General features: G+C 41.0%; 1 protein-coding gene across 5 annotated transcripts in view; it reads right to left on the reverse strand.

Moving 5' to 3' along the window:
• Window positions 1-12,615, reverse strand: part of tanc2b (tetratricopeptide repeat, ankyrin repeat and coiled-coil containing 2b) — a 155,748-nt gene that overhangs the window by 88,101 nt on the left and 55,032 nt on the right. Inside the window, exon 1 of one of the 5 annotated variants that reach the window (XM_075457338.1) lies at window positions 7,228-7,456. The exons of the other annotated variants lie outside the window; for them this stretch is intronic. The gene's annotated coding sequence lies outside the window, so the exon portion shown is untranslated. Of the gene's footprint in view, window positions 1-7,227; window positions 7,457-12,615 lie in introns of those variants that run through there. 5 annotated transcript variants of the gene reach the window in all.

The raw sequence follows: 12,615 nt of genomic DNA on the forward strand, positions 1-12,615 counted from the left end.
TTGAAAAGTAAGACTGAAAGCTTCCAATAGCCCTAAAGTATTGGAGGTCCCTGCACTTTTTGCCTTAGATTACTGTTAAACCTGTTATTCATTAAGATGTTTCAATAAATGTTGTTGTTTTAAGTTTGCTTTTTTTTAATTTAATTTGTTACATTATTGATTTTTTTATGCAGATGTTTGTCAGTTCCAAATACTGGTTAGGAGTATCCTTGCTTCTTTATAAAGGTTATAAACATGGCAGTGATTTACCAAAAGTACCAAAGTACCAAAAAAAAATGGAATAAATTGGTCAGCCTGTATGAAGAGATTGATACTCAAGGGTTTAAGAAATATTAGCTTATCGACATCTCTGCAACAAAAATAGCATCAAACTACAAACACAACTCAATTACCAGTGCGATCAACTCTGGAATCATCACTTGTTCCAGTGTTATGTTTGCCTGGGGCACCAATTATTTGTCCAGTTTACGTCTGCCTTTCAATATACTTTTTGCACCATGTTAAACTGCAAAGGTGACACAATTCGTCTTAAACAGGTTAGATCAAGTGAAATGAGTTTAATGGAATCCAGACAAACTTTCCACAGTATTCGGTGCTGATGACACACCTCCAGGCAGTGGATTAGGATATGATTCTGCATATAAAGTCTAAATCCTCTCGACGGAGTCATGCAGAAGTCAGTTAAACTTTCCATGAATGTTTACAGGCTGCGTGACTAATCGCATACTGAGTTGCTGGTGATATTCATTTGAAGAGCTATGACCCTGAAATGAGTCATGCGTTGATGAAAGTCCACCTAAATTAGAGAAACTGTATCTTACACGCCACAAAAGCAACTCCCAGTAAAAGGACAATAAATAACTGCAAGTGCGCACACAGAATATCATTTATGGACTTCATACTATTCCAAATAAAAGGATACAACTGCTATTTTAGATATTTTTTAATCATTTCATACTATCAGAAGAGTGAGGATCTCCGATGAACGGATAAGAAAAGAAATGATCTCACACACAATATCTCAAAAACAGCCATAAGCACAAAAACACAACTATTCATGTTGGACAGAAAAAAGCCAGGGGCGGGCAAGTGAGGAGTCATTTGGTTTTTTACCCCAGTCTGATTGCAGTGAAATGTTTTTCAACCTGCAAGGGGGTAAAAACTAGGAGAAAGTGAAAGAGAGGAAGAGGTGTGGAAACAGAAAGCATGGTGGCATCCACTATGACCTTAGTAACAGCAGAGCCTGGCGGATGGAGAGCGGTGACAGAGGAGGACGACAGAGGCTGTCCTTGCTCCTGTGCCCTCTTTTATTGCCCTCTCTTATTCTTATCGTACTCTTGCCCACAGCGACGCAATAACTCACTCTGTTTTCAGCGTCATTGTGACGATACGAGAGGGAGATGTACATGTATGCACACACACATAATGCCCACACACCACCTCAACTGCACTGGAGATGGGTCTGTAACTGAAAACAAGCAGGCCTGAATAATGAAATCCACATTAAATATAGAACAGACTGAGGGATTGTAGAGCCTGCAGTGCCACAGCAGACACCAACACTTACACATGGTGTAGAGAAAGTAGGTTACTCTATGTGGCTGGATCTGTTCATCACTAACATGACAGCCACACACTATGATACGGTAAGTGTGCTGTGTAAACTATATTTAGAGGCGCTACAACATATGCACATTTACTCAAATGGAACCACTTCTCTCAGTTTACATTATGAGCCATTGAATCAAACAAGACAGCGAAACGTTCATATTTCAGATACCATATCAGTCAAATGAATGCGCTAAATGGTTTCGGGTTCAAACGTCTGCTCTCAAACTGGTGGAATTCATTTCTGCATTCAGCGGCGATTTCAAAATTAATTGAAAAGAATTGTACAAAAAAAAAAAAGGAAAATAAATTATGATAAAGAAATAAAAAAAACGCAACAAACTCTAGGACATGGGTCAGTGTGTGTCTGTAAGAAAGAGACAAAGAGTTTGCATTGCTCTTACCAGCTGCAGCCAACTGGTCTCATCAATCAGTTTCTTTTGTACAGCATATCTGTCATCTGTGCACTTAATGTTTGAACGTGCTGTAGGTCCCATTGGTGCTCGTGTAGTAAAAATATGTCTATCATATACATATGTGTAGAAACTGAATTGTTTTGATCATATATCAAAACTGTGCTGCTTTTACGGAGGAGAAAGTCATTATCATTTTCGGGGTTCATTATTTTCTCAATCCAGCTGGTATGGATAAAGCCCTAGAGTCCAAAATGATGTCTCAATCTCACTCGCAATTACTTAAAACTTACAAGAGATGCAAATCCTCATGAGACTATTTGGCATTTCTGTTTGAAAAATGAGTAAAATGATTAATGACTAACCACCATCTGTTGTCGCCTTCAACTGAAAATGGTGGACTCGAGAGTGGTCAAGGTGTTGGACACAAACAGCCTGTAGCTCAGCCCCTCTGAGCGCTGACCAGTAAATGCATGTAAAGCCAGGTCCTTCAAACCCATATCAGAAAAATATGGGAGAGTATGTTATATTTACTTTCACTTTCATCTCATTATAGACAGCAAAAACCCAAGTTATTTCATCTTTTGTCTCATTAGCTTAATTTCATGCGTTACATACATTCATGCATTCCAGATCAGGGCAATTTAGGGCTAGTAATGATGAATGAAAACTCAAATAATGAGACTATTTCAAACAGCTGATGCCAACAGGTGACTGTAATCAGAAGAGAAATCTAGAGAAATTTCAGCAAAGGGCAAGGTTGTTAAACTAAGCTGAACACCTGTAATCTTCCAGCTCTCAGATGGCACTGCATCATCAGCAGATTTGACCACATGACATGACATGGGCAGGAGATTACTGCGGGGCGCCTTGTCAAGCACTACCATTTGAAGTTAAAAGAAGCCTTGCCCAGAGGTGGGCCTGTCACAGTGGAGACATATAAAGTTGTCAGACCAATCTGTAGTCCAGAATTTCTGTAGAAATGGATGTTGTGTGCCTCAGACTAAAGATGAAAAGCTCCATCCAGACTCTTATCAAAGCCAGGCTCTTTGATGGTATGGGGCTGTATCTGTGCTCATGGCAAAGCTTATTTACAACTCTGTGGAGGAAGAATTGATGCAGAAAAGTATATTGAAATTTTACACCAACATATAGTGCTGCGAGACAACATCTTTTCCAGGAACGTCCATCCATTTTTGAGCGAGACAAAGCATAACTATACTGTGCAACAATTACAACATGGCCAAGGAAGAAGTGGGAGATTATTGGCATTTACGTGTAATTGATTGATTTAATCATTGGCATACAACTGCCATTTGATCCTGCATATGTGCACTTCCCTATGTATGGCATCAGACGTATGAAAGCAGATCAGTCAGACAGACGAGTATAAACGTAGACACACTGTAGGTTTGAATTAAAAGATGGCACAGTAACTACCACCAGAAAGAGACATTCCCTGAGACATAAGGACAACATTCTGGTGTGATTTTAGTCCACGCCTGGCTGTTGCAGTCACAACCACAGCAAGTGGAACCAACACTACCACTTTCTTATGTAACGGTGCATTTTGCTGTCTTTATCATGCGGTGCAAAGAAACACAATATCCCTCAGTATGCTCAGCTAGCAAAGGGCACTTCTTGTTATTCAATAGCACACAGCGTTGAGCAACAGTAATGAGCGCATCCACATCAAGAGACACAATGAAAGCCCAGTTTTCCGACTGGCAAAACAACAGGATGCCGCTGCAGAAGCTGATAGTCCAACATGGCATAGAAAATCTAAATGGGCCACCACCGCATTATTCTATGGATACCGTTGTTATCTTATTAGCCGTTTCATTCACGAAGGATCTATAAAGTTGACAGTATGGCACACCAGTAGGGCAGAAGATGTATAAAAATGGATACAAAAAAAAACACAGTCAAGTGGTTAGCACCTGTAATAATGAGCATAAATGAATGATAAATGGGTGGAATGAGTGGGAATTGACAAGAAGAAGATGAGGGGGAGTAACAAAATAACCACTCCAGAAGGAATGAAAAGAACAGAGAGGCAGCATATATATAAATATGCATATATATATATGGATAAAAAGAGCTGAAGGAGGGGGAACGCAGCCAACGTGCAGAATGGGGATGACAATGATTAAGGAGGAAATGACTTTAAAGTTGGAGCTCCTTGAGGCTATGAGGTGGACATTTGATAATGAGATGATGTGAATAAATGGAGGCAGAAAGACTTGGGGAAAAAAAGGGAAGAAGGTGGGAGGAGGAGGAGAGGGATGAAGTGGTGAAGACTCATTAGCCTACGCAGGGCTGGTACATTAAGTCTTCCCTGCTCTACTGTTTTATCTCCCCCTCTTCCCTCTTCTTTTGTTCTCGAGAAATATGTGAGTGGGTGGAAAAGAGTGTGTGAGAAAGAGGGAGAGAGTTGCTGTATAAGTGAAGTGGTGACAGAATGAGGGGGGAAGAGAACGGGAAAGAGTGTGACAGAGGAGGTAGAGTAGTAGTGAGCAGGCCTTGTATCCACATCTTAATACAATACCAAAAGTGCTTTTAAGATTTTAGATTTTTTTTTTTTAAATTAGAATAATTACTCTTTTCCTGATGTCTGAGGAAGTTTAATAGTATTCTAAAGAAGGTGTAACCTGCCTTAGCTAAGATAAAGGCAGCTTTAATTAATGTTCATTTTTATGAAACATTTACCTTGTCAAGATCCAGGGAAAATGGGCAGCGGTGCTACATTACAAAGCAAAGCCACACATTCAACCCGAGTGAGGACATCGCTGGTTTTAATGGAGCTATAACCATAAAACACGTTATAGGAAGAACATTTAAGCTGCGCTAAGAAGTATCATCAAAAATGTATAAATATAAGCCTGGCCAATATGAAAAGTGTAAGACTTCACATAAAAACAGAATTTTGCTCTTTAAAGAGGCCAACATTGTGGACTGAAATGATAATCTTTCTGCTGAAGGGCAGCCGCTACGTGACTGAGCTATAGTCAGTGAAGTACTGACATAATCAGACTTGATATTTAACCTCTATGATATAGAAACTAAATGGAAGGAAAAGAAGCAAAAAGCTTCAAAATGCTTTGAAATAAAGTGAAATTTCCCTTAAAGCTGCGTGCTAGAATTGAAAAATTATGTTTCTTTTTAGACCCTTAATTGTGTCATGGAGGATTAAAACAGGGGCAGAGTAATCCGCTACTAAAAAGCATGTGAAAGAGGGGCATTATTAATGTATTTCACAAACTAGCCAGCAGCTCCTCGACTTGACCACTGCCTGCTCAGCTGTGGTGCTTCTCCTGTGTGTGCACCACATGTACAAATGCACCACAGCCGGTGCTCCGAGGGCTTTACACCATGGAACTGGAGCTGCTCTGCTGGACAAACTAAGCAACAGCACCATTCATAAATCACCCAAAGCATACTAATTAATAAAAAAAACAATCATGCCAAACCAAACCTTCACTGCAGCCCTGCAACACTGGTCACGGAAAATCTTTAAATTCTAATTTATAAATACTAAACTCTTCTAAACCCCCGCATGGCATTTTGTCATAAGAGGGTGGCGGCAGACTACATTACAAATCGCTCTTCAAAGAATGGGACACAAACAAACAAGTTACCGGTGTAAAAGACCAGAATAAACCAGGTCTTCCGTCAATTTTTTTCCAGCTGGATGGGTTTTGATTAGTCAAGACTGTCCTTCCAAATGCGACCCCCCCCTCGGTCACCCAATGACCGCTGGGAGATGCTGCCATTAAAAAATGATCATGCTGTAAAAAGAATGTTTTTTGGTTTTTCTTTTCCTTTCCATGTGATGTCACTGACTAAATCCATCCAGGAGGGTACAAAAGTGTTTTAACTGAGCAAAAACCTAAGGTAAGAAAAAGAAAACGTATCCCATGTTGGTCATGAACGCATCTTTCATTTGGTTGTTCCATATAAATAATTAAAAGCACTGCATGTCCCACGCCATCTACCCGCCCCCCCTGCTTCCTTGTGAGGGTTTTGTGGCTTGTTAAAGGAAGGACTTAAGAATGATGTCTGCTCACGAGTCTCATTCCCTTTTTTTGGTATTATTTTGTAAGGTTGGCACTTTACAGAACGCTTTTACGGGTCATATCTGAGAGCATGAACAGACGTCCTGAATGGTTGCTTGGAGGTCTCACTCGAGGTAGAAGCTCTCTGTCACTCATGCTGAAACTCAGGAAGCAAAGCCACATTGCCTTGGACTAAGCAATAAGGCTTTGCTTCCTTAGTTTCAGGGAAACTAACTCGACGAGGGCAACAAACGAAGTATCACAATAAATCACCTAATAAACTGGAGATAAATCAATGACATTATCAATGTTTTCTGACATTAAGCTTTGCAGAACCACGTTTTCTTTCCATGAAACCTTTATAAAGTGGAAAGCACTTTAAATGTTGCTCAAGCAAAAGTTGCAATACTAGGATCAAATTGAGGATTGACACCCAGTCCTAATGAGAAGCACATATAGGATGGATTTGTGAAAACTAAAAGTGGGCATAATTTTGCATAAACCAGTCATAAATAAAACAGCTGACGGACACACTAGGTGCTAATAAACCCAAAGACACAAAGAGTGACAAATATCACCGGAAAAACACATTCACTCGTCATTGAGACACCCTCGAATTTTCGTTTCTGTCCATCACACAAATTTCTTCTCCAACTGCCATCTGTCAGACACCATGGCCTCTCCACTGACATGAGTATCTGCCTGCAGCAACACTGTGACACACACAGACAGTGTCCATGCTTAAGGTGTGGCACGAAGCCACCGAGACATAAATTGCTGTGAAAGCCTGGGTCAAGGTGACACAGAGCACAGTAGCCACGACAGAGCAAACAAATCAGCTCAAGTGTGACTCTGACACATGCTGCTGAAACCAGTCAAAAACACTAGTATCAAATCGCATACTTGAACCTCTCACCTTTGAAAGTACACACTGAGATGTCTACACAGCAGAGCCTTTCTGACACGAAGAGCTGCACAGACTTGCACTGGGCAACAACCAACATGCTGACAAACTATTAACAGCTGAATCTTTATGAATACTGTCTCTTTCAACAGCCTGTTTCCACCACTCCCCACATTCAGAAGTGACTTAAGAAATCCCAACATCTAAGCTGCCCATCCACCCAACCGCCCCGATTCATCCGGCTCACCTTTGTCAGTCGAGCGCCCTTCTGCTCAGGCAATAAAAATCCTGCAGCATAGTAAATGAGGTCCTAAACAAAAAACAGGAGATTGTAGGAAGAGGGAAAAAATGACAACGTGGGGGGAAAAGGCAGAGAGCAGAGGACAAAAGAGAGAGGGAGGGAATAGAAGGGAAAGAGGGAGAGGTAAAGAACGGCCCAGACAGCCAGAGAGCTCTCCACAATGTGAGCAGCGAAGGAGGGCGAGCACCAGGTGTCAGTACGCATACACTCACTGAGCTGCACAAGCACGCACACACATACTTACATACCCACAAACCCAAGCAGACAGGCAACTCTCTCGCTCTCATCCTCCTCCTCTTCCTCCTCCTCCTCTTCTTCTCACTCTCTGGCAGCAATAACTCTCCCTCCTCCTCCCTCTCACTCTGTTCTTTCAGCTGGGATGAAATTTTAACTCTTTCAAAGCCAAAGATATCCAAAACCAAATGCTTAATTGCATCCGTTTAATAATCCATTATTAACATATTTATTGCCAATAATAAAAACCACCATAAACCTGCATTAACCATTTTTTCTAACCACATGGGGGCAGGAGAAACAAGTGGAACACACCAAGTTGGTCTGGCAAACACTTTGGCAAGCAAATTCCCATTGATGCATCCAGCCTCCAGAAAGTCCCGAGGGAAACATCTCGCACCAGTTGCTAAATTCCCAACTATTTCATCACCAGTGTTGTCTGTTTGCTGTTTGTCTAAAGGCTTTTGTTTCCTTTCACATCTGGCAGCTGGCAGTTTATTGTGTGGAATAAACAAATATTTTTGTTTATTCCACACAAAATTTTCACATAATAAAAAAAAAAAACTCAATACTTTCCTTCATATGAAAATATAGCCTGAGTATGAGGCTGTGACTGCATCAGACAATGAGAGAAAAGTGAGAAGAAGGTAGTTCATCACCATCTATGTGTGTTATCACCCATCTTGTTGATGTCAGTCACACTGATTTCTTTTTGGGTTAACAGGGCGACGTCTTCCCATAGTTATGGGCCGGTAGTTAGTTGCTCTGTATGCTGGATCAGACTTATGGGTGACAACTGGTTCAGTGTCTCTCCTGTTGTTGACCCGTCAGCTCAGCAACCAAGAAAATGGGGTTGTATTAAATTAAGTATTTGATCCCCATCCATGGCATTTCACTAAACCTAACCAAATATTCTGTTCATTTATAACATTAACCAAGTACTTTTAGTGCCTAATTGCAGTGCCAGGCAACTTAGATAAATAGCTCGACTCCACTGAATGGATACTGTTATAAGGACAGTGGTCCAGTTAAATGGCACAATAGAGCTGCAACCATAGCTCCAACTCTACTGTGCACGTAACCAAACTGACTGAATCTAGTTCAGAGTTACAGCAAGTGCTGAATATCAGTCACACTTCAGCCATTAACGCGTTCCTGTAATCGAGCTACCAACAAAAAAGTGAGCCGATACAATTCCAGGTCCAGAGCGAAGGCATAAAAGTATGAGGACAACATATTTTCAGATTCTAAAGAGTTTCCGTTTAGAACCTGTGTGGACGTCTAAGAGGAAATTTACTGTTAATAAAAGAAAAGAAGTGAGAGCCATAAAGGGAGAGTAGGAAACTCAGTGAAGTAAAAGTGAGGAAAGGGAAACGGACATATTCAGTTACCACTATTGACACAATGATTAGAGATGGAGGAGAGGTTAGACCAATGCTTCTTTCCTCACACATCATGCAGCCCACTCCTTACAGCTGGAACTGGAACGCAGGGCTATCTTTACAAAGGAGCTGCGTGAGAGAGACACAGCTTCAGAATTCTGTGCTGCTCTCCGTCTAAAAGTCACTGTGCTTCAACTCAGCAAGTGAAATCCCTCAGAACTTTGTCAGAACAGCTAACAAAGACAGTCAGTGGGGTTTTTAAGAACCCGCTGAGGTCAGTCTCAGGGCTGATAGAGCAATTTTTATCAATAACCCCATTTTAGACACATTACAGGTCTTCAACACAGCCTTATCATGGCGATCAAACCAGCTCTGCTGAGTGCAGAAGGCAGACTAGTTGCTCGACTAACAGAGACATGATTCATCCCATCTTTCACACATCAGAGCACACTAAAGCAAAAAGCCAGAAGTGGATGATGTGATACAAATGGAGCAACATGCAGCCTAAGTACCATCAGCAGCAGTGAGTGTGGCATTTTACAGTAGAGACTGCACTTGACAGTAGCTTTTTTTTAATTCTGTTATTAACAGTAGCTGCACACTGTCTTTACAGCATTCATTATAGCAAAGGGTTCTGTGCAAAGATAAGAGACAAATAAGGGGAAAAATAAGTTAGTTAAGAGTTGCAGATTTCACTAATGACTGGAATAGAACAGGGAATCGTCAGTGTCCCAGAAACTCCTTATGCAAATGTAAAGCAAGTTTCAAAAACCAGGAAAAATAACATCAAAGTTTTCAACTTCCATGCAAATACATCCGGGCGTGGTTCTTACAGAAAAAACACTTGCTGTTCTTATTCTTGAGTCAAGTGTCAGTAAAGCATTCTAGAAAAAAAAAAACATTTTCATGTGATGACGTGCACATTAATGCTGCCTTCAATAAATCTCAGAGGTGGGAAACCTGGATTCAAAGTCTCATTTCTTTCATCAACCTTTGAATGTCTGATGCAGAGAGAAGGGGAAAAAAACACAAATGCCTCAAAGTTTCTTTTGTACTTGAATATATATGAATATGTAGAAGAACCTTTAAGCTAAAAACTGCCGGTTGAAATCCCATCCTGCACAACATTTTCCACAATCCTTCTGCTATATTTACACGATTACTCACTTTTCTACTTCAGTCCCACTAACTAATACTTAGGAGTTAAAAGTACAGGGTTTGGGTTAGAAATAATGTATATGGTTAGGTTTAAAATAAAATAAAAAATACGAGGTTGGCCTATATGTTGTCACGGACCACTGCCCAGGTTAATAAACTTATTTGTACTGGACAAGGCACAGATGCACACAAGCTCAAAATTCTCATGACTACTACTCAACCACTGTTGGTGGTATCGCCTCCTCTTTTCTTCCTGCTTTTAGTCCAATAAAGAAGCATGTGCAGACTCAGAATTGGCAATTCTGGCAAATGTCAGGATGGCCAGTTCATTCGATGGGCTGAAAGGCCACCAAATGGGGAAAAAATGAAGAGGATGAAGAAAAGAAAAAATTTGACAAAGTAGTTGTGGAAAAGGTCGGACAAAAACAAAGGAAAAAAATGCTGCACAATGTTTGGATGTCAAAAGATGCTTTGAAAAACAACATTACTGATGCTGCAGGCAAAATATTAACTTCAGCTGCAGTGATGACAAAGAAAATCAAGTTCAAAGGACGCTGACACTGGCGCTTAATAAAGAGGTGGAGCAAAGATCAGGGATGGAGGCTGTTTCAAGTAGGGAATAGCCTGGCCCTCTTACCTTAAAAGGTAATATATGTGTGTTGTTACCCTTTATCTCCTCAGGACTCTGGCCATCCCCTTCAAAGGATGGTTACACTGGCTATTGGTAAGTCGGCAGTGACACCCACACACAACTTAAGTCATGGGAAACCTTTAATATTGACAGAAAGAGAGTGACTCTGAGTAAGTTTAAGAGAAACACAAGAAACAGATCTGTCTATGTTTTTTTTTTGTTTTTTTTTTTAAACTACCTAACAGACTCGTATCGCTTTGCGATAGTGGAACACGGTGGTGGGCAAATTTGGAAAAAAACAAGCTGGTCCAGACAAAAATGGCCAAGGCTGAATTTTGTCCCCATCTCTGGCAGCGGAAGAATAATTTAAATCCTTTTATATTTCTCCTGGATATTTTTTATATTTGCTTTTATTCGTCTCGGTTTGTTCCGATGTATTTCTTCTGTGGTACAGCACTCTCTTTTGCCAATTAGATGGTGACCTCCACATGAATATTGGATTTAGACTTGATAAATTAATGTTCCTGCTTAACAATTTAGTCGATGATTGCACAAGCTTTTAAGAATGACTTACAAAACTAACAGCAACAAAAGGCTCAGAAAACAGTTCAAACTGAGCACAGTTAATCATACAAGTATTGTATTGAAAAAATAGCCCTTGTATATCTACAGTAGGAGCCATTTGTTCATGGCGTACATCTTTGCAGAGTGTGCATCACATGAAGCACCAGCCTTCTTTTATTGCAAAAAAACATCCTCATTTAACACTAAATCTGTACCACTTTCCTATATGTTGATTTGCAACATCCGGGTATTAGTGAAGGGAGGACGGGGGCTACTAGACGCAGCAATCTCCTGGGATGAGAAATGAAGACAACATGTAAATGCTACAAATGGATTTCCACGGGATGGCCTATAAAGCTGGCTCAACAGTAAGTTATTTCCCATAAACTGAATGTAGGTCTCATAATGGTGTCATTTCAGCTGCGCTCATCTGTTATATAGTGTCTCTGCGCTGTATGAATAAGAGTAATGGTTCAACGGTTTTTATTTTTTGTGATGAAGGACAGATTTGTTGCTCAAGAAAACTGATGCTGCAATAAATACCATAGACCACATGTCATTTCATATATTACTTACAAACTCAAACCTCTCCAAACCCCAAACCTCTTTTTTTAGGGCAGCATCACGATGAGATTACCTGCCTCACACCCATGGCTCTGCAAGGTGACTGTAGGAACGATCTTGGACAGTCACATTCCTGAGCCTGAAGGTCTTAAAGGAGGTCATTTAGTAAAGGCACTTGGCTGGCCGTAACAAGAGAGGTATGTGCATCGAGTGGCTCCACCGAACCATAATGATAAGCCTATAAGTGCCTCCCACACTCCACAAGACAGCTGAGAGCCGCTCCTGACACTTCAGGCACATCGTCTCTCAGCCCCCCCTATCCCCTCGACAGTCTGTCTACAATTTGAGTGGTCTTTGACCTTCAGCACACTCTAGTTATGGCACAGCTTTGTTGCCGTGGTTACCTAGTGACGAGGCCACAGGTGCCTGCTGATGAGGTTAGCACTTCCAGGGGCCGTGTCGCTCACATGATCGACCGCTGGATTGCCTCTGACCCCTGGAAAAGAGGTAACTTCTTCCTCTTTGTGGTTTGGAAGAAGACCGATAAGCCGACTGAGTCCATCGCTTATGAGACCTTTACAGACCGGCAAAGTTTTTAACCGTCTTTATGAAGTGAACTTTGTTAAAAGAAGAAGAAAACATGCGGGCACTTCCTCTGTAAAGCTCTTATGAGGATGATAGGCTGCACTCATGCCTGTATCCACACAGGAACACATCTCATAGTTGGACCAGAAATGTGATAAAGCATCTTTTTATTTGGCAGGCAGTTTGTAGTGGCGCACAGTTGCTCAGGCAACACTG

The sequence above is a fragment of the Odontesthes bonariensis genome, chromosome 23 (assembly GCF_027942865.1).
Source record: "Odontesthes bonariensis isolate fOdoBon6 chromosome 23, fOdoBon6.hap1, whole genome shotgun sequence".
Lineage (NCBI taxonomy): Eukaryota > Metazoa > Chordata > Actinopteri > Atheriniformes > Atherinopsidae > Odontesthes > Odontesthes bonariensis.